At 39.2% G+C, this 27,642-nt stretch overlaps 1 pseudogene; it reads left to right on the top strand.

The window, feature by feature from the left end:
- Window positions 1-27,338, top strand: part of LOC107139632 — a 47,899-nt pseudogene extending 20,561 nt beyond the window's left edge.
- The last annotated feature ends 304 nt before the right edge of the window (window positions 27,339-27,642 follow it).

Below are 27,642 nucleotides of genomic sequence, written 5' to 3'. Positions count from 1 at the left end.
GATATGCTCTTCCTTATATTTGGCCAAAGGCAGCACCTTTGCAAATGAGAATGGCATTTTATTTTTAGAGAAATCTTGGGTCCAGGGGAGATGAGAGGTGAAGGAGAGAGACGAATACTCCTTTGCGCTCCTCTCTCTGCTTCCCCTGTACTTCTCCCTGAAGACATCTCCTAGGTTCTGAAATGGGACAGCCTGTTCCTTTGGGATGACCCAGTTAGCTGGTTGGGGTGATTCATTTAGCACCTTTCCAAGGGTGTAAAGCCTGGGAATCTGGGTTGTTAGGGAGTCCAGGGGGCTGAGGAAGAAAGGACCAAGACATGGCACAGGACAAGGAAGGGAACAGGCATTGTGCTGTGTGTACAGATGGGATGTATGTGGTAGGTATATGGGATAGTGTGGTATACAGTGTTGTGTGCAGAGGAGGGATGCCGTTCTCAGTGAACCTGTTATGACATGGTTTTCCTATGCTCAAGGGACAATTTGCACAAGTTTTATGGTAACAAAGGGTTGACCTGGTGGACTCAATTACTGTTCTTGAAATCAACTCAAGAGGTTTATCATTTATTCATTCATTAAATATTTTCTGAATATCAGTCTTGGGATGCAGTGACTAAAATATGAAGAGTATATGAATTCATTGAGCTGCTCTTCAAAAAAGGAAATACCCAATGAACAATTTGTTATATAACATAAATTCAGATGCATGAAGATGGTGAAATGTGATGTCTTGAGATAAAGTGGTCAGCAAAGGCCTTGCTGAAGAGGTGGTGTTTGAACAGAATTGTGAATTAGAGAAGGAAGGAGGCTGTGAATTCTAGAGGAAACCACTCCAGGCAGAGTGCACAGGAAGTGCACAGGCCCTGAGGTCACAATGCTGGGTGGAGGATGCAGTCAGGATGTGATAGGTCAGTTGAGGGCTGGAGCTGGGGAGGAGGTTGGAAACTTGCATATCATATGCTGAGCCTCGTAGGTTATCAAAAGAACTTTCATTTGAGTTCTGTTAAGTTGCCTGGGAAGCTTTTAAAGATGGAGGGCAAGGGAGTAACTTCTGATTTTCATCCTTAAGGGATCTTCTGCCTGGTGCATAGGAACAGAAGACTTCGAGAGAGCCCTAAAAAGACAGCTGGATCTACATGCTAGAACAGTGGCTCTGTCACTGGCTGACCTTGGCTTGTATCTTAACCTTTCTGAGTCTCAGTATTCTTGTACACAAATTGGCGACAACAATACATACATATGTACCTAATTCATCACATTGTGGAATAACGTAACTACTTTTTGAGGATCTGTTCTGTGCCAGACACTCTATGAGGTGCTGAACTGTATGGAGGACTAAGCAGTACCCATGGGGATCCAGCTGCCCCTAACCACAGTGAAGTTTGAGAAACGGTGACCATGCTATTGCCTTTATTATTAGGCAGATGGTGTCTTGGCCTGAGGGAGGAAGCAGCTGTGGACCTTATTTCAAGGGCCACAAACAAACCTGCTCCCAAGGCAGGAATCCATCTGGGAGGTCTCAATCACCCCTGGAGACTGAGGCCTAGTGCTATAGAAACCTAGGAGAACCCGGAGCCTGCTTTATCCTCTTCTAGCTCCCTGCCATTTAGCCTTTTTCATTGTGTGATTCTTAAGTGTCTTGACTTTATTTGCTTTGTTTTGACATATCTTATCCTTTGTTCCATTACTCTTTGTATGTTGATTTTGACTTTGGTTTTGGTATATTAATGATTCCATTGAGTCAAAATCTGCCTCCCTATAGCTTCAAATGTACAAACATATAAAAATAAGAGTTGTTCTGCCTTAGTCTCCTCAATCCAGGGGTTACAGTGGCAGCATTGGGTGTCATGTTACTGTTAATTATTTTTGTTATTCCACACCAACCTCCAATAAAATCATGTTAAGGAAAGCTAGATTAAAAGGAATATAATTTTATTTTAATTTTTAGTGTGATCAAATACAAAACATGAAATTTACCATTTTAATCATTTTTATGTGTATATTTAAGTATGTTCAAATCGTGCAACCATAATATCTGTTCAATTCTAGAACTTTTCATCATCTCAAACTCAACCTGTGTTCATTAAACAAAACTTTCCTTTCCCCACTTTCTGTCTCTATGAATTCAACTATTCTAGATATCTTATAGAGAACCATCTAGTGCTTGTCCATTTGAATCTGGCTTTTTTATCATAATGTCCTCAAGGCCTAACCATATTGCAGTATATCGAATTTCCTTTCTTTTGAAGACTGAATAATATTCCACTGCATGCATATGCCACACTTTGCTTGTCCAAACACTTGTGTTGCTTGTACATTTTGCCTATTGTAAATAATGCTGGTATGCACATGGAGATTTAAGTTTCTGTTTGAGACCCTAGTTTCAATTATATTGGGATTTATCCATAGGTAGAATTTCTATATCATGTGGTAATTATAATTTTAATTTATTAAGTAATCACCATACTGTTTTCCATAGGGACTCTGCCATTTTACATTCCCATACACAGTGCTAAGTGTCACAATTTCTCTACATGTTCACCAGCACTGGTTATTTTCTGTTCTTTTTTTTTTAATAATAATCATCCTATTTTATTTGAGGTAGAATCTCATAATGGTTTTGATTTGTATATCCGTAATGATTAGAGATTTGAGAATCTCAATATGAACTTGTTGATTCATGTATATTCCTTGGAGAAATGTTTACTCGAGTCCTTTGCCTATTTCCTAATTGTGTTAGTTTTTGTTGTTGTTGTTGTTGTTGTTTTTCTTTGAATACTCTGGATATTAATCCCATATCAGACCTATGATATACAAATATTTTCTCTCATTCTGTTAACTGTCTTTTCATTCTTTTGACTGTATTCTTTGATGCACAGAAGTTTTAATTTTTTTTCTCTTCTTCTTTTCTTTTTCTTTTTTTTTTTTTTGGTACAGGGGATTGAATCCAGTGGCACTCAACCACTGAGCCACATCCCCAGCCCTATTTTGAATTTTCTTTAAAGACAGGGTCTCACTGAGTTGCTAAGCACCTTGCTTTTGATGAGGCTGGCTGTGAACTTATGATCCTCCTACCTTGGCCTTCAGAGCTCCTGGGATTACAGGCATGAGCTGCCGCACAGAGAAAAAGTTTCAAATTTTGATGTAACACAATTTACCTATTTTTTCTGTATTACCTGGTTTTTTCAGCGTCACGTTCAAAGAAGAGTTGTTAAATTGTTCAACAATGCTATGGAGGCAAATTGTAAAATTTAGTGCAATGAAGTTTATGTCCTTGATCAACTTGAGTTAATTTTAATTACTAATTTATTGTTAGTCAATTATGGTATAAGGTAAAGGTCCAATTTCATTCCTTTGCAAGTGGATATTTGTTGAAAAAAATGTCCTTGCCCCATTGAAACATCTTAGCACCTTTGTAGAAAATCATTCGACGGTATGTGTGAATTTATTTCTGGATTCTTTATTTTATTCCATTGGTCTATATGTCTTTTTCTAAGTCAGTAAAACTATCTTGTTTTGATTAATGTAACTTTGGAAGTTTTGAAATCAGGAAGTATGAAACCTCTGACTTGAGCCTTCTTTTTCAAGATTATTTTGGTAATTTTCAGGGTTCCTTGATATTTCAACTAAATTTTGTGATGAATTTGTCTTTTTTTTTCTGCAAAAAATGATATTGGGATTTTGGTAGAGATGAAATATATCTGTAGGCAACTTGGGGCTATATTGACATTGTAAGAATATTAAGTCTTCCAGGACCATCAGCCATACTGTCTTTCCACTTACTAGTGCCTTCTTTAATTTCTTTTAGCAACATTTTATTGTATTCTGTGTACAAGATTTTTCATGTCCTTGAATAAGCATTTAATTTTTCTCAACGCTATTGTAAATGGAATTGTTTTCTTAATTTTGGCAGGTCATTATATGTCAAGTTAGTATATATAGACATAACTGATTTTTGCATGTTGATGTTGTATACTGCAATTTTGCTGAATTCATTTATTAGTTTCAACCAGTAAATGTGTGCATATGTGTGTGTGTTTGTAAAATGGAATATAAATTTTTAAATTATTTCAAAACCATCTTCTCCCTATCTCTTAGGAGGCTGTGCATGAATGCTCTTTGCAGCTAACAAATACCGAATGAGATGTGTGAAGAATCCTCACCATTCTATGCTGATGCTGGTACAGATAGAAAAAGCAGATCACGATTGCCAGTGTGCTTTGAACTTGTCAGTTACACAAAATCAAGTGTAAATGACTAATATTCCAGGTCAAAAATGTTGGCAGAAGAGGGAAACATTTGAAAGATCTTTGCATATGTTTTAAATTTTCTTAAAATATTAAGATGGGAACCACTGAATAAATTTGTGTTTATCCCAGCATGTTAGAATTTTCACAGAAAATGATAGATATTTAGTAGAAAACTGCTTTGCTTTATGGGCTCTCTTTCCACACCATAAATGAGGTGTAAATAGTTTTCTAATTTAGGAAAAACAGAAGATTTTCCTGCATGAGAAAGACAGCTTTACTTATTCTCGTGGTAATGGGATGTCATACTGAAAACATTAGCACAGGAGAACACAGAAGTCAGGGAACTTCTGGAAGGTCAGGTTAAAGCTACAAAGAGATGCTGTGCACATCAAGATTGTACATGCAACTGTAAAGAATAGGGTGTGACTAAAAAGGTGAAGTAGCTCATCTGCCTCCACCAAGAGCAGCATGTCCAGGGGTCAGTTCTCTCCTCTGTTGATCCCGCACTCTGGGTTTAGCCACCTAAGCAGTGGCTTCCTTCATTGCTCAGAACCCAAGACAACCTCACTTGGGTCCTAGGAGCAGCCTATCTTGGCTTCCATAAGTGAGGCCAGGAATTAGAACAGATAGGATCATCTGCATTGGCAACTCCATGGCTCTTCAGTCTGTGAAGAGCACAGGTGGAACCCTGTAGCTCTCTGAAGCACATGGGATCAATAAGCCAAAGCCTTCCCCTTTCCTCCTTCACTTAATGGACAAATTGCCACTGAGTGTCTCCCAGGATCCCATGTGGTCCTGCCTATAATTACGGTTTGATTCCATTTCTGGTGGTTCACCTCGTGACAGTCCATTGACATATGAGACCATCTCACAGACTGGCAAACAGGGGTGGAACATGTTCCAATAAGACTCTGACTCACTCATTTGATTGGGTCAAACTTCAGTTGCATCTGCCCTTAGCTCATCTCAGTTGTGTGGGCACAGTGTGCAAACCATCCCTCTGTTCTTCCAGGTTATACCCCCTGTCTGTACTCCCCCATCCAAACACTGGCTGACCCATGGAGTTTCTCCTGTGTACTGGAAGAGCTCTTTTTATTTCTACTCCTAATCCTGAGGACTTCTCCTTCCTTTATGCTGTAGATTCCTCCTCCAGTGAATCCTGCCCACTTAACATCAATTCCACATATATCATCCTCTGCCTCTTGCTTGCATTTCCCTATGAGAAGAAAATTATTAATTATTTTCCCTGTCTGTTCACCTTGGTTCACTTCTTGTATACTATAGTTTATTTCCCCCTTTCAAAAGAAAAGTACTGATACCCCTACTACTGTAATTCGCTATTTAAAGATATGTAAAATATGAACTTCCCTGTCACTTTTCCCAAAAGGAAATGTGCTTTTAACTAAGCTGACATATCTGGAAATACTGTCTTTTTACTATCTTTGAGAGCTTTGATCCACTAATTTTTTTCCCATTGTTCTATGTGCGCCACATTTCTATCACTTTTTTTGTAATATATTTCTTTTATTTTGTTTTAAATATGTGAAACAATTTCAAACTTAAAGGAAGACTGTAACACACAACTAATTTTTTTCCTCAGTAATTTGCAAATAATTTGCCCACATGATATCCCATTATTACCGTCATATTCTCAAACCCCTTTACCTTTTGCTAGTTGTCTTAAAGGTGTCTTTTAGCAAAACAAATCAGCTGAAAGCCTTGCATTGCAAGCAGCTGTTCATCTCTTTAGGTTTCTTCAGTATTGAATAATATTACAGTTTTTCCTTGACTCAACCTTGACTTTGGAGATTATGGGCTATTTATTAGACTGTCCTTCAGTTTGGGTTGGTCTGATGTTTCATCGTGGCTTAACTTCAACTATAACTCTTTGCAGAAATATGAGAGTGATGCTATATTTCTATATGTTTTTTAAATGGAATATATTTCAGTTAGTCTCATTACTGCTCATGTTTACTCTCATTACTTGATTAAGGTGGTACCTGCCAACTTCCCTGTTCTAAAGATATTCTTTTTCTCCCATAGTAAATAACATGTATTATGGGAGGAAAGTCTTGCATACTATGCAAATATCCTCTTCCTCATGAAACTTTCAAGTTACTCTCTTATTTTCTTATTTGTAGCAACATGTTTCTGTGGATTACAATTTTACTCTATGCCTTATTTATTCTGTTACTATCATGATGTATCTGAATGTGCAAAAATGTCTTAGGTCTGGTCAGTAGGAGCCCCTTCAAGCTGGCTCCACCCCTTTGGCAGTTCTTCTTATTCTTTGAGCACTGTCCTACCTCTGGCACAAGAAGAAGTTCTTCCAGGATCATTCTGTATATGCCCTGCTCCAGCTCTGGAATCAGCCACTGTTCCAAGGTGCCCTGCTTCTTCATAATGGAAAATGGGATTTAGAAATCAGAATGTGGGCACCACAATATGCTCATTGCTATTGGGCTGTTGGATGTCCCTAGGCCTCTTAACACATAGAACATCTGTACACATGTATACACATCTACATTTACATCTTTATGGCTATACATTTCTCTGTGTTGAAAATCTTGTTATCTCCAATTCCAAACAAATGGCATTGTTTATGCAGGCTTTTTTCACCCTCTCCACTTCTCCAGTGATGAGAAATCTGGCTCCTGTTACCCTTAGCATACTGACACACTTGTCAATTTCCCAACCTTCCATTGCTGCCACTGCCCTGCCCCCTCCCAATGCAGACAGAGTCCCTCCTTGCTCACTCAGGCCCTGATGCCCAAGCCAGGGCAGCTCCCTGTTGGAACATTTTCTCACCTTCCCCAGGGATCTGGCCCCGGACACCACAGTTTACTCCCTCTTCCCCACTCAGGCAGACTTTGCTTACTTCACTTGACTTTACCTAAAGTGAATTGGACTTTATTGTTCAGAAAGGAAGAGAATAGGAAGAGCTTCAAAGTCCATTCAATGCAGTGTCCACCTCTACAAAATGTCAAGTTTATTGCCACTTATTTTCCCATGGTCTAGAAGACAAAATCCATCACTTACTGTGGTATTCTAGGTCACTCTGGAGTATTAAGGTAAAATTTGGACCAATAAATATGGCTTGTATTATCTGGAAGAAACAGAAACCACCTGTGGTTGGAAGCTACTAAAATAGATTGGCTGATCTTATCATAGCTTTACCCTGTCTGTCCCTGCCAGCATCACCCACCACCCAGCAATTGGGATGCTTCCCTGCCTGGGGCTTTACAACCCCCCCCACACACACATTCCACCCATCCTCCAGCCATGCCTCCCATATGGGGGGAGTGATGGGGTCAGGGAAAGTACCCACTTGGGGTCCATACTTCCCTTCTCTGAGCCATGCTCTGAATATAGGCATTTCTCCACCTAAACAGCCCCCAGTTCTTCATCTAGGGCGTGTACTAGTCTCCCCAGGTCAGGGTCAGTGGCATCCTTAGAACATGTATTCCTGAGCTGGAGGCAGGGAGACAGCGAAGAGGCTGGGTATGCAGACTGGGGCATCTAGACTGAGCATCCAGAAGATGACTTTTGGTGCAGAGTAGAGCTTAGAGTGGAAAGAAGAGGTGGTCAGGAATTCCAAGGGGCTTGAGCAATCTACTTGTGAAACTGGCCTTAGGTTGTCAGGAAAGAATATTCATCAAAGTGGAGGGACACAGCATGTTTTATTTTCTAGCTATTAGCTTGATTTAGAACTTTCAAATATTTAGATGATGATATATGAATCCACATTTCCTTCTTTCCTGAGAGCTATCAAATATTATAGAAAGAGTTAGCCCTTGCATACAGTAGGTACTCATGTACATGAGTTTTCCATATGTGCTTGTACAGTATTTCTGATATCCTTCGCTCAGGTCCCACTCTAATTTGCTCTGATGTGTAGTATGACTTGGGCATTCACACTCAAAGAGCCTGCTCTACACATCTTCAGACAGATTCATATTATCTTCTGCTCATATGTTCATCCTGCCTGAACTGCACAGAGCTGATTTGGAGACTGTTGTTAGATCTGTCAGGGGGAGATCCATGGTGAAGGCCCTTGCTCCAGTGCCATCCAGCACTGTCAGAGGGCCTTCTCTTCTCCTCCAAGTAGCACTTACTGAAAGGCACATAAATGATAACACAGTCACACTAAATGGCACTGTGCCCTGCTCCACCTCTGAATGGTCTTTATGGCTCTGCTTATGATCAGATCAGCCTTAGCACTGTCCAGAGAGGGCTCTCAAAGTTTTGTCATTTGGCTAACCAAAATGTAAGAAGCCATAGTAGACCATCCATTAATGCCGAATTACAGAAAATACACGGGCGAGACCATCCTCTTTGTTCTTGTAGCACTGGCAGTGGGGAGGTTGGCGAACTGATCACAGGTTGCTTGGTGTGTGTGTGTGTGTGTGTGTGTGTGTGTGTGTGTTGCCTAGTAGAAGGAAATTGAATTAAAAAGCTAGATTATCCTGCAGGATTAAGAACCAGATAATCTCAGTTTCTTCCTGGAGGGTAGGGTCTGGAGACCCTGGAATGTGGAGAAGAGAGAAATAGGGACGAGAGAGGAAGGGTGACATCAGGGGAAAAGGATAGGGTAGGTCTAAAAGGGACAACCAGTGGACTGAAGATTAATGATGTTTCTCCAATAATGTGACATTCATTAATATCTCTATGCAACACCTTACAGGAAAAGGCGTCAAGATCATCTTAAAATATTTGTCTTTTTGCATTAACATTTGCCACTTTTATTTAAAATATCTTCTTTCCTACCTATTTTTAAAAAGTGATAGCTTCCACTTATACACTTTTTATACTTTGTAAAGTTTTTACATTTGGCATATCGTTATCGTTTGGATCTGGAAAATTCCCCAAGGCCCATGTTAAAGGCTTGGTCCCAGGATGGTGCAATTGGGAGGTGCTGTGAGTCTTTAGTAGGAAGAGCCTAGTGGGAGATCCTCAGGTCATGGGGGTGTTCCTCTGAAGGGAATTATAGCACTTAACCCCTTCCTCCTTCTCTTTGCTCCTGGCTTGTGAAATAACTGATTTTGCTCTACCATGTGCTCTTACCATGATGTGCTGCCTCATCCCAGGCCCAAAATAATGGGGCCAATTGATCATGGACTGGAACTTCCAAAACTCTGAGCCAAAAATAACCCCTTTTATTTTTATAAGTTTTTATAAGTAAGTTATTATTATATCTTTAAGTTTTTCTTTATAAGTTAGTTATCTCAGGAATTTTCATGGCCAGTTAGTCATAAGTACATGATGTGGAAAGTTGAACTTCTATTTTACCTTTTAATATTAATACAGTCTTTCTTTTATTTGCACTTGAAAAAATACATCTTGCAGGGCATCAGATATACTCCTGAGTTTAAGACAATCTGCAAGATCATTTCCTATTGTTGTATTAATCCTGGCATGATCTCTGAATGTGTTTTTCTATTTTATTATCTATTCTAATGAGAAGGATAGCACCATTTACTAAACACACTCACCTTCCTGTAGGTAAACACATTCTTCTCTATCACTGTTCTATTTACAAATACCCTAGGCTCAAGGTTCTAACCAGTAGTTCTAGTTACAACTTCAGATATTTCAATAAGTCAGGAAAGCTCTTTATTCTTTTAAGTAAACAGAAACTCAACATTTTGTTGACAAGATAAAAACATTCATATAGATTTAAGTTGTATTTTTTTGGTAACTTGCTTGTGAATCCTTCCTAACCTTTTCCTTATTTTAAAATAAAATACAATTGGTATGGTAGACTTTGCTTTCTCAGAATCACTTGTATCTACAACTTTTCATCCTATTAATGTTCCTGCTTAATACCATCAAGTAAACAAGCTGACACATGATTATAGCCTCTTGGATCAGTTGCTTATTTAAACCAGGCTTAATAAAAAAAAATCTGGAAATTCTGTTTTGAACTTCTCCAAGGATCTCATTTGATCCCTACAACAGGGCCATGTGGCCCTCAGCAGAATCATTACCCACAAAGATAAAGTGAGAATTTGTTTGGTTTGGAGAAAATAATGATACAAAAACACATCTTGCTGAACAGTTGCTTCTCATTATAGTGAGTGAATCCACTAAGCCAAAATTTCAGTTTTGTTAAGTATGAGTAAGTTATAGTCTTAACTGCTACTTTATTTTCATTACATTTCTAAAAATGTTTTTCCATTATACTTTTATATTAAACTCAATGTTCATAGAACTTTTAAAATCCTAAGTGTAAGTGAAAGAAATCATAAAAATGGAAAAAAACTGAACACTAGAAATTTGTAATTTTAGTTCTAAAAATACAGTTTTAGATGCTAATTACTTAAAAAATAACTTCAAGGCCCAAATAATGATTTACAAGCAGATATTATCATCTCTAAAAGAAAGTTTAAAAATAAAAATTATTTCTATGTGAAATTCTGCTAAAGAGGTAAAAATAGAAATAGAAAAACAGTTGTTTCTTCAGAACATATATTTGTTCACTTCTTTTTACAAAGGCATCTCAATTTTAGCTCAGGAGATTATATTATAGTGTTGGAGAGTAGAAGGGAGTGGTGATTTGTGAACTTGGCAGTTTCTTGGAGATTTGCTTGCCCTGAGAAAGAAAGAGAACCGACCTTAATTAAACTACATGTTACACAGCCAGGTACACCCTAGCAAGGCATGAATAAAATGAACATAATCAAGCAGCATCTAAAAGGGGTGAATGTAGTTGAGCAGTACCTAACAGACACTTCAGTTGCTTACAGAAGCTGCCAAAGTAGAGCTAATTATCTTTTGGATTGAGCTTCCAGTCTGGTTTTAAATGCATATTTTTGATATGCTACATTTGAAACAAAATATTGCCATTTCTGCTTAGTCTCACACAGATAGATCATTTTTATTTTCATTTCATTAAAATATTTAAAAATGTATAATTGACCAGAAGATTAAATTACCCTAATCAACAAGAACAAAAGATCCATGTGTCTCTGTTATTTCTCTAAGAATAATAACTAATAAAAAGGCATTAAATATGGATTTCCAGAAACCACTTTCCAGGAATGACACGTTGCCACGGTTCATAAGTCTTTGGGCATGATATAAGTGATTATTCAGTAATGAAATTGGCAAATTTTTTTCATAGGACTTATTTTGTTAATTTAGAGATTACACAGATGATGCCTAACAGCTGGTTAATTAAGTTACTTCTGGAAAAACAAATCAATCTCTGAATCACCTTATAAATAGATTAAATTTCTCTTACACTAAAACATGGTTTAAAAGTAGGAACACACAGTGTGTGATCTGGTCCCAAAATAGTACAGGCTGTGAATTTCCATAGGAAATGGGGATCACTGACATGATCATTTTCACTCTTTAACAAATACATTGTCCATTCCTGGTCATCTTTAGGTGGAGCTGATCACCCCTGCCAAATCTTCCCTTCTATTCCTGGGGAACAGTCTCAGCTCAGTTTCCACCATGAGGATAACAGTGGCAGAAGGCACCAGCCAGTTGCTGTAGCAGGTGAAAACTGAAAGAGGCTGAACTGAAAGAGACATTTCTAAGAGGATGCAGGGCTTGTGGTAGACTTTAATCATATGCAAAATGTCAAAATTAAGAAAGAGAACAGTAGTGGCTGCTTCAAGAGATGGGTAAGTCTGAAGGTAAGGTAGTTGGCAGCTGTAGGCTACAGATTAAGAGCATGAGCAATAATGTTTGTGAGCCATGTTGCCCAGGGGACATTAATAATATTGCATGGGAAACTGGTATTGCTTGGTGGTAAATTCAGCAGGGACCTGTATCAGTTAGGATTAGATGCCATTACTTAATAGAAAACTCCCAAATAAAAAATTACTTAGAAAGGGTAGTTTATTTGTGCACTGGAGTTAGGGAACTAATGCCTTTCTTTTTTTCTTCTTCTTTTTTTGTGGTGCTTGGATTGAACCCAGGGCCTTCTACATGTGAAGCAAGCACTCTACCAAGCTATATCCTCAGCCTAGGAATTAAGGCCTTTTTAAGTCATTAGGGACCAAGCTCCATCCAGTTCTCCTTGACTTTATGATGAAATATGACAGCTGGAATTCAAATCATTGTATTCATATTTCAGGCAACAATATTGAGACATGGGAACTCTCTTTTCTAAGAGAATCTTCTAGAAGTTCCACTAACATTTCTCTTACATCTCATTGACTCCTTAGCCATTTCTTAGTGCAAAGAACACTGGGAAATGTAGTCCAGCATATTCACCCTGGTGTGCTAAACCAGCCTTATCCACCCCACCTCACAACCCAGAGAGAAAGGGTGGGGGGAGAGGGAAGGAAGGAAGTCCCAATTGTAGCATTTGCTATTTTATGTGGTGTAAATACTACTACTGAGGTCACTTTCAGGCTGCCAGTGATTAACAATGGTTTACAAAATTCCTGACAAAATTCCTTGTGGATCACTGAACTGCAAATATTATTTGTTTTGTCACTATGGTAGAATGCAATGATGGAGAGACAAACAACAGTCTCAGCCACAGGCCTCAAATAGGAAATATTCTGACCAGAAGTAGGATCAGAAACCCCTGATCTTAGATTCCAGAAGGAAACAGATACATTTCTGACAAGTCAGGAGCAAACATGGGCTGGGGGAGAGGTTCATATGTAAAGAGAGCTATAGGGCAAGGAAAGTCCATCCTTGGTGCAAGCAGATGCCATGAGAAGAACATACTGGAATGAGTCTATTTAGAATGAGCATACCTAGGACCAGATGCAGAAGGGAACTGCAGGGTAGAGGACATGGCATGAGGCAGCCAGATCTTCTGCTGAAGGAAGACAGTCTGTTTTGTTGATTCTTCTCATTTTTAGTGTGTAGCATTGATTCATTTAACTAGCAGTGTTCCCACTCTGTGGCAGGCACTGCTCCTGTGCTGAGGAAATAGCAGTGAATAAAACCCAGAAGCTCACATTCGCTGGCAGGGTATGGGGTGGGGGTGTGGGGAGAATGAACAAAATTTATATGGTAATAAGTGCCATGCAGAAAATAAGGCAGGGAATGAGGATTGGAGGGTTATAAGTGCTCAATAATTTTTAAAAATTACTAACTAAATTCATGGGCAAGAGAGGCATAAAGGATGTGCCCTGAGACACTGGCAAACTGGGTTATGAGATCTGATAGTAGTGATCTCTCAACTGGATCCTCTGGAAAGCAGAGCTGCTTCCAGTAATTGAAGGGAGAATATTTACTTGGGAGATTCAAGAGGAGAGGAACCATGTGACATGAGGGGAAGGCTTGCTGTGTTGGATGATGCTCACTGTGACTCACAAGGAGACGCAGCTCACAGGCCACACGCCGGTCTCTGGGAGAGCTCTGGTTGGGAAGTGGCTGGAGTGTGTCTTCCATGGATTCATGAGTTGAATTTAATTCCCATTTTGTGGTAGTAAGAGGCTGGAAACAGACTGCAGTGTGTAGAGTTGGGGCCTTTGGGAGGTGATGAGGGTTAGATAATGTCATTAGGATGGAGCCCCATGACTGAATACTTCCTAACTCATGTTACCAAGATACATTCCATGGGGGACAGCAGCAGGCTCCTCAGTGCCTACTCAGAAATTCATTCCTCTTGGTGTGTGGCATTTTGTTAAAGTCTGGAAGGGGAAAGGCAAGCCAGTGGTGGGGCTGGAGTGGCCCAGGAGAGAAAGAAGAAAGCAATGTAAGAAATCCAGAAATGCCAAGGTTCAGGTCTAATACACAGAGGGTCAGTCCTGGTTTAGCTGCCAGTCAGCGTCAGGCCTTGAGCAGGCTGCCTGGGGCCTCTGAACAGCAGTCTCTTCAATAATAAGGGCTGCAGTGGGCCAGTCTGCTGAGTCCCCTCAGCTAAGACTGCTTGCTTTGGCAGGGCCCAGCATCTCACCACATCCCTGGCAGCACCAGGACATACTAGTGTCTCCAGAGCCTGGCACACTGTAGGCACTTGATAAATTCTTGTTGAATAAATGACACTGGAAAGCTTAGTTTTTAGCAGTCATAGTTGGTGGTGGGAGAGACAAATGTTCTGGGTTTGAGCAGAGATTTTTGAAAAAGGGTAAGAAGGAGAATTCACCTCTGTTTGCACCAAAGGAAGTGTTTCTTTCACTCTGTAGGAGGGGAAGGAAAACTTATTTCTTTGCCCAGAGAAATGTGTCACTAACATTTACTCAGTGGTGAGTGGGAGCTCTTTAAATGTGTTCAAACAAAATCACAGCATAGTTGGCTGCAAAGGGAATGGAATGAATTTTTTAAATCCCTTAAATCAAAATACTGTAATATTTTCAGATCCATTTGCTAAAAAAATTATAAACATGGATTCTACCTCGGAGTTAGAACAGTGGTGTCTTGTGGTGGGGCTAGGGAGAGTGTGGCACAGGAAGAAACAAGAGTGATGGTGGCTGTTTAGTGTTAGGAGAAAACTATTGAAGCATCTGAACAGTACATATGGTCTAGAGTTGCCCTCAGCTCCATTGGTGCCTGAAGGGCAGACACAGGCTGCTCTCTATAGCAAGTGCCAGTGACTTCCTTGGGTGACGAGCCACCTTCACCAACAGCAGTGCCTCCTAATAATTTAACCAGGTCCCACATCTCACAACAGCAGGGCACATCATGCAAACTATGTCCAGTTTAGGAATATGAGCTTGGAGGGGCTGTTGCTTTCCTTTGCTGAGTGTGCTCAGGCCATCATGTAAATTTTTGCAAACAGAACACTAATTTTCATATACATCACCTCCAAGTAGGGTTGCAAGATTTAACAAATATAAATGCATGCTGTTAGTTAAATTTGAATTTCAGATATAAATGATTAGTTGTTTTCCCAAATATTGCATTGAATATGATATTCATTGTTTATTCAATATTCAAATTTAACTGGGCATCTTAAATTTTATCTGGTGGCCCTACTTCAAATATGGTATTTTCTGTATATATGGGCATTTTCTGTGGATCTATAAAATGTTTTGTTTTGGCATATCTGGCATTGCATACTGTTTTCTATGTTTTGTTTTTTTGTGTGTGTATTTTGATTTTTGTTATTAAAAATGCATCTTATAGATTATTCTTTATTATATACACACACACACACACACACCTGCCTCATTCTTTTTAACAGCTGGTGAATGGATGTACTATAGACATTCAGCCATCTACATTTTCAAACTTATCACTTTTATGGTTGTCAAATAATGTAAAACTTTTTTCTTTTTGCTGTCTTCTCTGGGGAAGATTTAAACCCTTGTCATGCCATCCTATCATGATGGAAATGCATAGGGGGCTTTTCTACTAAAATCTTGTGTTATTCATGATGGGACATTCTGAGAAATACATCAATAGGTGATTTCATCATTGTGTGAACATCATAACGTATGTGCATAGACTAAGGTGGCTATGATGTCTCTAGGTAGTATAATCTTATGGGACTACTGTGATAAGTGGTTTGTCATTCACTGAATTTTGTCATTCATATGCAGTGTATATCATTTAGTATACATTTAGCAATAGTCATAATTACACTCTTCAGTCCTTCAGATCTCTACTCCAGTGCAGACTGGTTGCTACACAGATGAGTATAGACAGCATTCTGTGTCTTGTCTTCAGTGCTGTCTTGGGTTAGGTACATTGTTTTCTGTTAAATGTCTTTATCTTTCTTGGTTTATAACTTCATTTTATGGGAGAGCATTCTCAAAGAGTTTTCTTGGAAAGACAGTTCAAAAAGTAATATTATAGGCCTTTGCAGGTTTGAAAATATCATATTCTTCTCATATGTTATTGATAGTTTGGCTATCAATCTCTCTTAGAATTCTAAAGACCTTTATTCCATTATCATTGAAATTCCTGATGACATTCTTTTCAGTGAATTTTTGTTCCTTTTTAGTGTAACCTTTTTTTTCCCTACAGAATCTTATAGAACTGTTCATTTTGAGTAATGAAAATTTTCTTGAAAATGTGCTTTGGTGTTAGACATTTTATTGATGGTGCTTGGATGATAATGGATGTTAATTATAGATCCCTAAATCCTTCAATTGAGGTTCATGTTTTTGTTTTTCTTGAATAATCTTTCCCAGTAATTTTCTATGTTCTCTCACTTCTAAAACATATTATTAGGATGTTGGCATTTTTATTTGGTTGAATCTCTTTTTTTTCTTTTTCTCTTGTCTGTTTTTCATCTTCTTATCTGTTTTTCTTTCCAAGAGGTTGTGTTGAATTTTTTTCTTTCTCTCTCAGATCTTTTAATGCATTTTTAAAATTTTGAAATGTTGAATATTGTATCATCCAGCATAGGCTAGTATATATTTTGGTCACAACACTGAAATCTCAGTGACTTGAAACAGCAAATATTTTTCTGCCAGTTCAAACTACACATCTATTACAAGTCAACTGTGGCTCTGCTCTGCATATTGTCACACGGAGACCCAGGTTGAATCCATATGTGGAACATTGCTGGTCTCCTGCAGGGGAAAAAATTGAGCACATGGCCAACCACACATCAATGTCAGCCTGGTCCTATACTTCTGCTTACAGTTCAGTGGCCAAAGCAAGTCACATGAGCAAGTCTATAGGCAATTTTCCCTCAACAAGAGGCAGTTAATATTTTTTGAAGAATAATACATTTGACTTCATATCAAAAATTAAAATAACAAGATCATGTTATTATGTTTGATTTGTGGATTCAGTATCATTTTGAACATCTCTGAGAATATTATTTTTTATTTTGAAGTTGTACCTCAATAGTTTCTGTTTCCCCTTATTCCTTACTTTTTTGTTTGTTTATTTTTGTCTACATATGATGGTCTTCCTCAGTTGTATCCTCAGTTGTCCATTCAGATCTAAGACAGGAAAAAATCGAGGATATATGGTCAGCCACAAGTTGATGTCTGCCTGTGTGATACTTTTGCTTACGGTTCAATGATCAGGGCAAGATGAGTCTCTTAGGAGCAGATTGGAAGCTGCCAGTAGATATTTTTTTTGAGTGTGGAACTGAGTTTGTCAGGGCACTGACCATTATTGGTCTGTGAAGGCTGTTTGCACTCCTGTCCATGCAGGAAATAGATATCATACTCAGACCCTCCCATAGCCTCTTCATATAACCTCCTGTCCCTGTCCTATAAAGACTAACAGTGAGGGTGAGTGCTCAGGTGAGACTGGCAACAGCTGGGAGCCAATATCACATGAAGTATGAAAATAAAAGAGTACAAAGTTTGGGACTCTCCTAAAAGCTCCCAGCCCTGGGAGAGGGGTTCCTTAACAGGAACCATTGCCATCGCAGGGGAATGAAGCCATTGCCAAACTACAGTCTGGCATGAAGAAAAGGGACAATAAATATGACAGCCTCTGTCTGCTGCAGTCCAGGATCACACCAATGCATTGCCAACCCAGCAGACCTATCCAGAAGCCAGAATGAGAATTCCCAAGGGACACTGTGTGTGTGTAACTTACCTCCTGGAACACAGAACACAGAAGAGAAGGATCAAGAATAGTTCCTGAATGGCTCAGGAGAAAAGATCCAGGCCAGGGGTCTTTCCCTAGGGGACAGTGTAGGGTTTCCAAGGAGGCTGCTCTGAGAGCCTTCTGGGGCATCTGCAAATAGGGGGAGCTGTGAGGCCAACTGTTCCATATGAAGACTTTCATCTGCTCCCGACCCCTCTGTTCTCCCCATGCCTCTGCCCTGTTCTCCACTACGCCTGTGGCCCCAGAGCCTCCTGTGTCCAGGGAAGGGAGTGTGGGCCACTCCCTTTTGTAACTTGTGATTCTGGAACATCCACTTGGAGTTGTGGCTTCTTCTTCTCTTCCAAATCAGTTACCACTTCTCTTCTAAGAACCTGTTGAAATTGCGTGGCTCTGTGTTTATTTCCAGTTTTCTTATTCCTCTGCCTTATTTCTCTAGGAAGTGGAGTTAATCACAATATTTTTACACTTACCTTAACAGAGTAATGTTAATAATATACTAATTATTTACAGTTCTTTAACACTATCCATAGTGTCCAGTGTGAACATAAAATAAATAATTACATAAAGTAACCTGAAAATTAAGCCTGTGAGAGCACACTTTATTGGAATATACTCCAAGGACATATACAACAAAGGGTAAAGGAATCTTAAATTTGGTATTGGATATGTTCTTTTTAGTGGTACCGACACTTTAAAACTAAAACTTTGCATGTGGATTGTAGATTAGAACACATGAGTAAATACAGTCATCCCCCATCAGAATCCTTGGATGCTCAAGTCTCTTATATAAAATGGCATGGTATTTACATAGAAGCTGTGTACCTCTTCCCATATGCTTTCCATGATTTTTAGATTATTTATAATACCTAGTACAATGTAAAGTCTATGTAAATAGCTGTTTAGGAAAAAAATCTATTATTCAAGAAATGAAGACAAGAAAAATGTGTGTACAAGTTCAGTACAGATGCAATTTTTTTTCTGAATATTTTTTATCCATGGTTGGTTGAATTTGCAATGTGGACTCCAAAAGGTATGGAGGGCCAACTGTCTATTTATGTTGTGGGGGCAGAATTATCTCTGTGGAAAATAGCAAGGGGGAAGTTGCAGAAGAACCCTGCATTACTGATTTGTTACTCTGATTTTAAACACCTATTGTTTCCTGTGTTCCTGTTGTGAAGTAGTGAGAAATTCACAAATCCACCAGTGTTCTATTTTCTTTGTTTTTTAAAATTAAAAAAAAATTGTTCTAATTAGTTATGCATGACAGCAGAATGCATTTCAACTTATTGTACATAAATGGAACACAAATTCCATTCCTCTGGCTGCACACGATACAGAGTCATACCATTCGTGCAATCATACATGCACATAGGGTGATAATGTCAGTCTCAATCCACTATCCTTCCCATCCCCATAGCTCCTCCTCTCCCCTCACTCCCCAATGTCCAATCCAAATTTTCTCCATTCTTCTCTAGTCCCAAACCCCCATTATGGATCACCATCTGCATATCAGAGAAAACATTTGGCCTTTTGGTTTTGGGGATTGGCTTATTTTGCTTAGCATAATATTCTCCACCTCCATCCATTTACTTGCAAATGCCATAATTTCATTCTTTTTTAAGGCTGAGTAATATTCTATTGTACAAAGAGTGTTCTTCCTGCTAATGTTTAAATCATGAGGAAAGAATATAGGATGTTTTGCAGGAACTCTTCAAAGAACTTGTTGTCATGCAGAACAGTGATGTGACACAGGAGGGGAGAAGACCAAAATGTAAGAGTCAAATGCAAATATGTGGTCCCCAGTGTGTGGCACAATTGGGAGGTGGTGAAGGCCATAAGAGGCGGGCCTAACTAGAAGAAGTTAGATCATTAGATACATGCCTGAGAAAGGGATACTGGGACCCCGTCCCTTCCTTTCTCTTTGATTCTTGGTTTCTAGGAGGTGACCTGTTTCCTCTGTTGCTTGCTCCCACCGTGATGCACTGCCTTGCCACAGACCCAAAGACCAAACATGAACTGAAATCTACAAAAGTAAGCCAAAGTAAGCCTTCCTCTTTCTTAGTTATGAGTATTTCAGGTATTTGTTAAAGCAGTGGAAAGCTGATTAACACATCCTTATCTTCCAGAGCTGAGTCCTTCTACCCATCAGGAAATGAGAGTTGTGGATAGTCACATGGAAAACTGCTGTGAGTTCTCCCATCAGGAATGATTCCCAGATTGAATCCTGTCCAATGATGGGATGAGTCCCAAGAGTCATGGGGCTGGTGTCCTGATCTTCAGTGAAAGCAGTACCTCATGGCAGAGTAGGGTGTGCAGCAGCAGGTTTTCAGTCTGGACCTTGAGAAGCAACATCTCCTCAGGGATTCCATGTGTTGAGAGTGAACTCAGAGCAACAGAATTTGACCAAAACACCCTCGGCCTTCAAGATGACCTTTTTTTCTCTGACCAAAAGGCAACCTATGTGCAGAGGTGGACCTGAAAGAATCCTCTTTATTCAAAATGGTCAACATCTCAGAGGGAGAACTGGCTCAACGAGGTGGTTCACTGAAGCACATTATTCCTCTGTAAGTTCATCTGGAAGCTTTGACTTTCTTCTGGATTCTTCCTTTGTGCAGGCATAAAGTTAATTTGTACTTTCTGCTTAAAAGTTGACTGTTCCAATGCTCCAAAACATTCTGAAAATGATTCATCACATTCATGTTCTGTATGAGTTTTGCTCTTGAAATCACTTCTTTCCACACATTCTGAGAGGAAAAATGGTGTATGGAGGGATAATGTTATGACATCCCTATTTGTCACCACCAGCAGGTCATCAGATGGATAAATCCATAGAATTCCTGCACAAGAAGTTGCAAGAACTTCAAATAAGAGAGTTTGCTTCAGATTGTCCACCTGTCTCTTCTGTGGAAAACTGTTTTTAGGGTCATGATAATGCTTTGTAAAGACAGAATATTCCTCCTGCTTCTGCAATACACATCTCCTTCTCTTCTATTTTCTGGGAGTAGTGTTGACAGTTTTCATGAATGGACAATCCTTGGCCAGCTACTATTCACCCAGCACATCAGGGTCAGTCTGCAGGGAGATATCAGCTTTTCCCCCAATGAGGGTTCTCATCCAGTGGAATTTCCTGGTAATGGGAGAGGCCATACATAGAATGGAGTTTCCGTTTATAAGAAGAGAGTTCCTTAGACATTTGTGACTGAGTTTTAAAACAGTCATTCATCTGGAAATCATTGCTGGGCTTTATAATTTCTAATTTGGCTGGCATATCGCAAGGAGTAATATAGACTATATCAGTTTTATCCTTAGCTTGGTGTGGTTTCCAGAGCAAAACTCAAATAGCTGAGCACACTTAGAATTCAAATTTGGAAGAAGGAAAGTCTTCATTCTCTCTGTAACCAATATCTCAAGACTTATCAGGCAAAATTTTTAAATTCAGAGACTTTCTTATCCTACCTGGGTACCATCTTGGCTTCTAAGAAGTTTTTAGTGTAGATAGATAATGTCAGGAGAAACAGAGAAGAGTCCTGTTTTTCTTACACAGGTTAGTTAAGTGATGATTAAACCTGGTTGTGTAAGCCAGCCTGTCTCTAATAAGGTCAGCATTGGAAGCAAGCATGTTGCAACTCAGTAGTTCAGATAAATACTGCTATGGTTTGAATGGATGCATCCTTCCAGAATGTACAGGTTCAAACTGAATCCACAGGGTACAGTAATGAGTAGAGATTTCAGGTGGTGATGAGTAACCTTATATAAGGACTAGAGGGAACTAGCTGGGCCCTTTCTGTCCTCTGCCATGAGAGGACACAATGTTCATCCCTCCCAGAAGACACAGTAACAAGACATCATCTCGGAATCAGGGATAGAGCCTCACCTGTTTGAACTTTGATTATGAACTCCCAGCCCCTGGAACTATGAGAAATAAATTTCGATTATTCACAAATTATCCGTTCTGTTTTATTTTGTTCTAGCAGCACAGATAAGTACATATTAATTAAAATATATGCCCCTAAGTTTTAGAACTTTCTTCACAAAGGTTTGCTGTGTTTAGCAGGCATTGATAGTAAGGACAGAGAAATGTGTTCACTTCCTGTTACTGCTATAACAAATTACAACAAACATACTGACTTAAAAAAACACAAATTTATTCTCTCATAGTTTTGATGTCAGAAGTCTGAAATCTGTTTCATTGGCCTAAATTCAAGGTGTTGAATGCTGGTTCCTTCAGGAGGTCCTTAGGGAAGATCTGTTTCCTTGACTTTTGCAGTGGTGCCTGGCCACCTGGATTCTTCAGCTGGTCCCTTTCATCCATTTCCAAAGTGCATCACTGCAGCCTCTGCTTCCACTGGCACATACCTTCTCCCCTGACCATGCCCTGTCTTATAGAACCCTGTCATCAAACACACCCAGATAATCCAGGATAATATTCAAATCTCAGAATCCTTCATCACATCTGCAATGTCCCTCTTGCTGTACAAGATAAGAGTCACAGGTTCTGGGATAAGAACATGCACATGTTGGGGGGAGGCAGGTGGTACAGGGCAGTGAGTGACTCCAAAAGATATTACACAACCTTGGAACCAGAGGCCCAAACAAGGATCTTCTCTGCCACTGGTCTCCCACATCTGGAGTGCCATGTGGGGATTTATATTATTTATTACACAATTCATATGTAAATATTCATCCTGTGAAAAAGCTAATTCTTCTGATTACTTCCCCCAATCCTGATTCTCTTATTTCTCCATCCTCCAAAAGGTCAACATTTTGTTCTTCACTTAATCCACATCAGATGTGTCTCTGTGTTTATATACATTTATTTGTTACTATAAAAAGCATAGCCTTGTTTATGGTTTCCATAAGTGTAAATGGTATTTTTATGGATATAATTCTGTCACATGCTTTAATCAAGCACCATTATCTTCAAGATCTTTCCATGCCAATATCTTTCCATATAAATGGAGCTTATCCTTTCCAACTTCTGAAAAATATCCTATGAAATGAGTATGTCATGGAATATTCATATTCCTGGACTGCTATAACAAACTACCAGAAATGGAAATATTAAAACAATGGAAGTATTCTTATATTTATATTCTTATATTTATATTCTCTTATTTGAGTCCAAAATCAAAGCGTTGGCAGGGCTGCACTCTCTCTGAAGGCTCTAGGAGACATCCTTACTTCTTCCAGCTTCTGCTGGCTGTCAGGATCCTTTGACTTGTAAATGCATCACTCTAATATCTGTCTCCATCCTCACATGTCTATGCCTCATGCATGTCTCTCTTATCGCCTTTCTCTTCTACTGGCCATTGATAAAAAAGACAAAAGGAGGAGAGGGTATATTCCTTCCCATAAGGAAATGTCTTTTAAAATCGCAGTCTCTTCTTACATCCCACTGGCTGAAATTTGGTCACATTTACTCTTAAGGGAAGCTGGGAAATGTAGTTCCTTGCTGGTTGTCTGGAGATCTTATTACAACACAAGAAATGAGGAACAGATGTGGAGATAACTGGCAGCCTCTGCCCCCATAAGTATTTCTCTGATTTAAATACCTAGAGCAGAATGGTTGGCCATGAGGACAGGCTCATTTTAATTGTGAGACTGCCAGATTATCCTCTAATGTTGTCATGTACATTTATACTCCCACCAGCAACATTGAGAAGAGCTTTTCCCTTTCCTCCACTGGAGCATTAATGTAAAATGTTTAAATATTTTTTGTCATTATATTGGGTAAAAATGACATCATGTTTTAAAATTTTTTATATCCATGGTTCCTACTGAAGATGAGCATTATTTAATATATTTATTGGCCACTTCTATTTTATCTTCTCTAATTTTCCTTTTTATTCCCCTTGTTCATTTTTTCCTACTAAGTTTTTGTCTTTTTCCAGTTGACCAGGAGCTCTTTACAATATTCTCAGTATTAATACTTTTCTGTCATAACTGTTACAAAAAATTTTTCCCAGTTTGGCATATATCTTTCCATTTTTTTTTTTGGAATATTTTGTCATATCAGAAGTTTTAAATGTGCTCCACCTTATCTAAAACATGTTTATTTACAAAAGCAAATGCTGTATAAGCTTTTTGCTTTATATAGCTAGACAGTTCAGATATGATTTACTGGAAAGAGTCAGCTCCCCTAGTCTAAGTAACGGGCACATAAAAAACCGTTTCACAAATCTCAACTGCATCTGTTTCATACATGTTCACATGAGGCTCTTGTTTTCAGTCAAATGAGTAACAAAGCTTTCTGGTGATCATGTACATGCTCTGGCTCCTTAGAGGACAGGACCTTAGAGGACAGGGACCCAGTTAAGAGCAGAAGGTCACCCTATTACCTATGAGAGTCTACTAGGGCTTCAAGATGCTCACAGAAAGAGCCATTCAAATGGGCAAAATATGCTGTACCCAAAGGATACAGAAATATAATACAAAAGGTCCAGCTGTCAGAACCTACTTGAACAAAATTAGATAGAATAAAGAGAATCTCTTAAGCAACCTCCCTGAAGACTCAGAGTCCTTATCTTTGAATCAGATTTGGAGAGACTAGACAGTTATCTTATACCACTTCCAGAGTGGCCACAGGGTACTCAAGGTCGGCTTGGGATCTTCTTCAGAGAAGAGGCACCCAAACCACTTTACCCCTAATAGGAACATTGTCTTTAAAATACCAAAGGGCTGGCCTGAATGGGAAAGGAAATGGGCTGTAGGCCCTCTTATGATTATGAAGGTGGCATATTTCTTTGGCTGCTAATCTACTACTTAACTAGAATTTTAAGGCTCAAACTCTTTTGATAAAACATTGGCTGCAATATATCAATGCTATTTCAAATCTGGTTCATAGAACCACTTCCCCAGTCCAATATGAACATCCCACTATGTTATGGTTTTTATCTGGAATGTCCCCAAAAGACTTAAAATGGACTACAAGGAGGAGGTGTGGCAGGGTTGGAGAAAGTAGGCCACTGGGTGTGTACCCTTTGGGACTGTATTTTGTCCCTGGTCCTGCCCCCTATCCCCCACCACTTCCTGGCTGCCATGAAGTGAGCAGTTTTCTTCTGCCATGTCTTTCTGCTAGGGTGCTTTTATCTTGAAGTCAGCTGACCATGGACTGAAACCTCTGAAACCATAAGCCAAAATGAATCTTTCTTTCTCTAATATTTTTTCCTCATGTATATGTCACAGCAACTAAAAGCAAACATGCACCCCCACTTCAACCTCCACGTTCCTTAACTAGAAAAGCACTTCAGGAGCTCCTTGGAATATCCTTTTTAAGAAAGGGCAATTCAGATTACAGCTATCCTTCCAACAGCTCCCTCCCTATCTCCACCTGTGTGGAAAAATAGGAAGAACGTTTTACTGCTCTCTCCAGAACTATAGAAAATATCATCTTGATGAAAACAGTGAACCAGCCTCTGATCTAATGCTTCTCTCCATTAATAGAAATCTATGGACAGAACTACTCCTAGTTAAGGTGTACGTTATTTGTATTGCTCATTTCTATTTCATTTTCTTTGATTTTCTGTTTTCTCTATGTTGTTCATTTTGTCTTATTCTAATGGACTTTTTCTGACTGAATTCTATCCCATTAGAAATTTCTGACTGAAATTCTATCCCAGTCCCTAAACCCATAGAGTAATACCTCGGTATCACCTACAATGCCAGCCCCTGCATATGATATTTTGGTTGAATGAGAAAAACAAGATAAATTATAGACTTTTGACTTTCATGTTGTCTGATGCTCTGGGCTGAGAAAATGTTCCACTCTCTCCCCTGTAGCATGGCTTTGGTGTTACAACTCATCAACAAAAGGTGTATGCCCCAAGTTTGCACTTGCTGCCATTGACTTCTGGACAGAAACAAATTTCTTTGCAGCATTTATGACATCAGTGTTGGCCACCGAGTCAATTTGTTGAAGGAGTGTGGATGGTGGTATGTAAGAACCAGCAGCTAGAGTCTGGGATTCAACTTCATTCTGGAAGCCTTCAGAAGACTTCACTGACATTAGGTATCCAGCTTTCAGTTTTTTCTTGGCAGCCTGGACATCTGCATTGGAAAGGTTTCCTTGGGCAATTGTTTTTACTTGGTTATAGGCAGCCTTGATCACATCTACAGCAACTACAGCCAGGAAGACAGTGTAAATTCCAAAAAGCCAGAATCTAAGTAATTGGCATTGAAAGAAGAAACAGTGAATTTCTGGTGCTTTCCTTTGGCATCAGCCTGGTACTATCTTGCCTGTCTTTAAGCCACAGTGACAGTGAGTTAGAGCACTCTTGAGCCATGAAGCTACTGACTAGAGCCAGGTCCTTCTCAAGATTTTATTCCTTCAAAGTTGCTCCCCAAATTAAAGGTACAACTACCCCTGCAGGGGTTACTCTACATCCTCAGGACCTTGAGTTTACCAAATTACCAAATGGTTTGATAACTGTTTCTCTGGAAAACTATGCTCCTGCATCAAGAATTGGTTTGTTCATTAAAGCAGGCAGTAGATATTAGGACTCCAACCATTTAGGAACCTCTCATTTGCTGGGTCTTGCATCCAGTTTAGCTACAAAGGGTGCTTCATCTTTCAAGATAACCCGAGGAATTGAAGCAAGTGATGGTAAACTAAGTGTGACTGGGAAATGGAGTGCCTGCAGTATGATGGTGACATTTCAATGGAATTCCTGCTCAATGTCACCACAGCACCAAAATTTTGTTGTTGGGAAGCAGTTGCCCTTCAGTCTCAGCTAAGGATTGACAGAATCCACAGGCTCTTCTTGTTGAAAATTTGCATGCTGCTGTTTACCAGAATGCCTTAGCTAAGTCATTGTATTGTCCTGACTATAGGATTGGAAAAGTGTCATCAGAAGAGTTATATCACTTTGTTCAGAACCATTTTACAAGCACAAGAATGACTTTGATTGGGTTTGATGTGAGTCATCCTGTATTAAAGCAGGTTGCTGAACAGTTCCTCAATAAAAAGGGTGGGCTTGATTTTTACCTGGTGCAAAGGCCATCGTGGAGGTGAAATTTGAGACCAAAATGGAGACAATCTTGTCCATGCTGCTGTTGTAGCAGAAAGTGCTGCTATAGGAAGTGCAGAAGCTCATGCATTCACTGTTTTTCAGCATGTCCTTGCTGCTGGACCACATGTCAAGAGGGGCAGAAATGCCACTAGCATCTTGTACAAGACAGTTTCTTTAGAGACAAACTGTCTTTGGATGTTTGCTCCTTCCTGTGTCTTTACATGAGGCTAATTGCTCAATGTACTATGGTTGACAGCCAATAAAAAATGGGCTGTGGGAATTCTCCAATTTGAAGAAATTGCTCCTGTATCAGGAGCTCTCTGTACCTTACATGGATCACCTTGGATCCTACTGGTTTCCAAATATGCAATCTGCTTCCTGCTATAAAAGACTTGGAACTCTTCTGGAGAGTGTTTGTGGGTTGCTTGGACAAGAAGGGGCTACAAGTTTTGGGAAATTAAAGCCCTTGGGAATATCCCTGGAGCAATGATTCAAGAGGATCCATTGGGAGAGACAATGTGGAAACATGACCTAAACCATGATTTTAAATCTTTCCTAGGAGGAACCAGTTAGTAAATATTTTTTTAAAATATTTTTATTAGTTTTTGATGGATCTTTTTAAAATTTATTTGCTTATATGTGGTGCTGAGACTTGAACCCAGTGCCTCACACAAGCTAGGCAAGCGCTGTACCTCTGAGCCACAACGCTAGCCCCTAGTAAATATATTTTTTCTTTTTTTTAAAATTTATTTCTTACATGACAATGGTGGAGTGCATTACATTCATAATTATCCATTCACAGCACAATTTTTGTAACTCTGTATATAAAGTATATTCACACCAAATTATGCCATTATACATGAGCTCTCTTATTTTTTTTTGCATACAATTCTTAATATACATTTATACCACCATTTATCATATCTCTGTTTGTATATAAGGTATGTTGA

Source organism: Marmota marmota, unplaced genomic scaffold (assembly GCF_001458135.2).
Source record: "Marmota marmota marmota unplaced genomic scaffold, marMar, whole genome shotgun sequence".
NCBI lineage: Eukaryota > Metazoa > Chordata > Mammalia > Rodentia > Sciuridae > Marmota > Marmota marmota.
The sequence above is the reverse complement of the archived record's forward strand: the minus strand, read 5'-3'. Positions and strand labels throughout refer to the sequence as shown.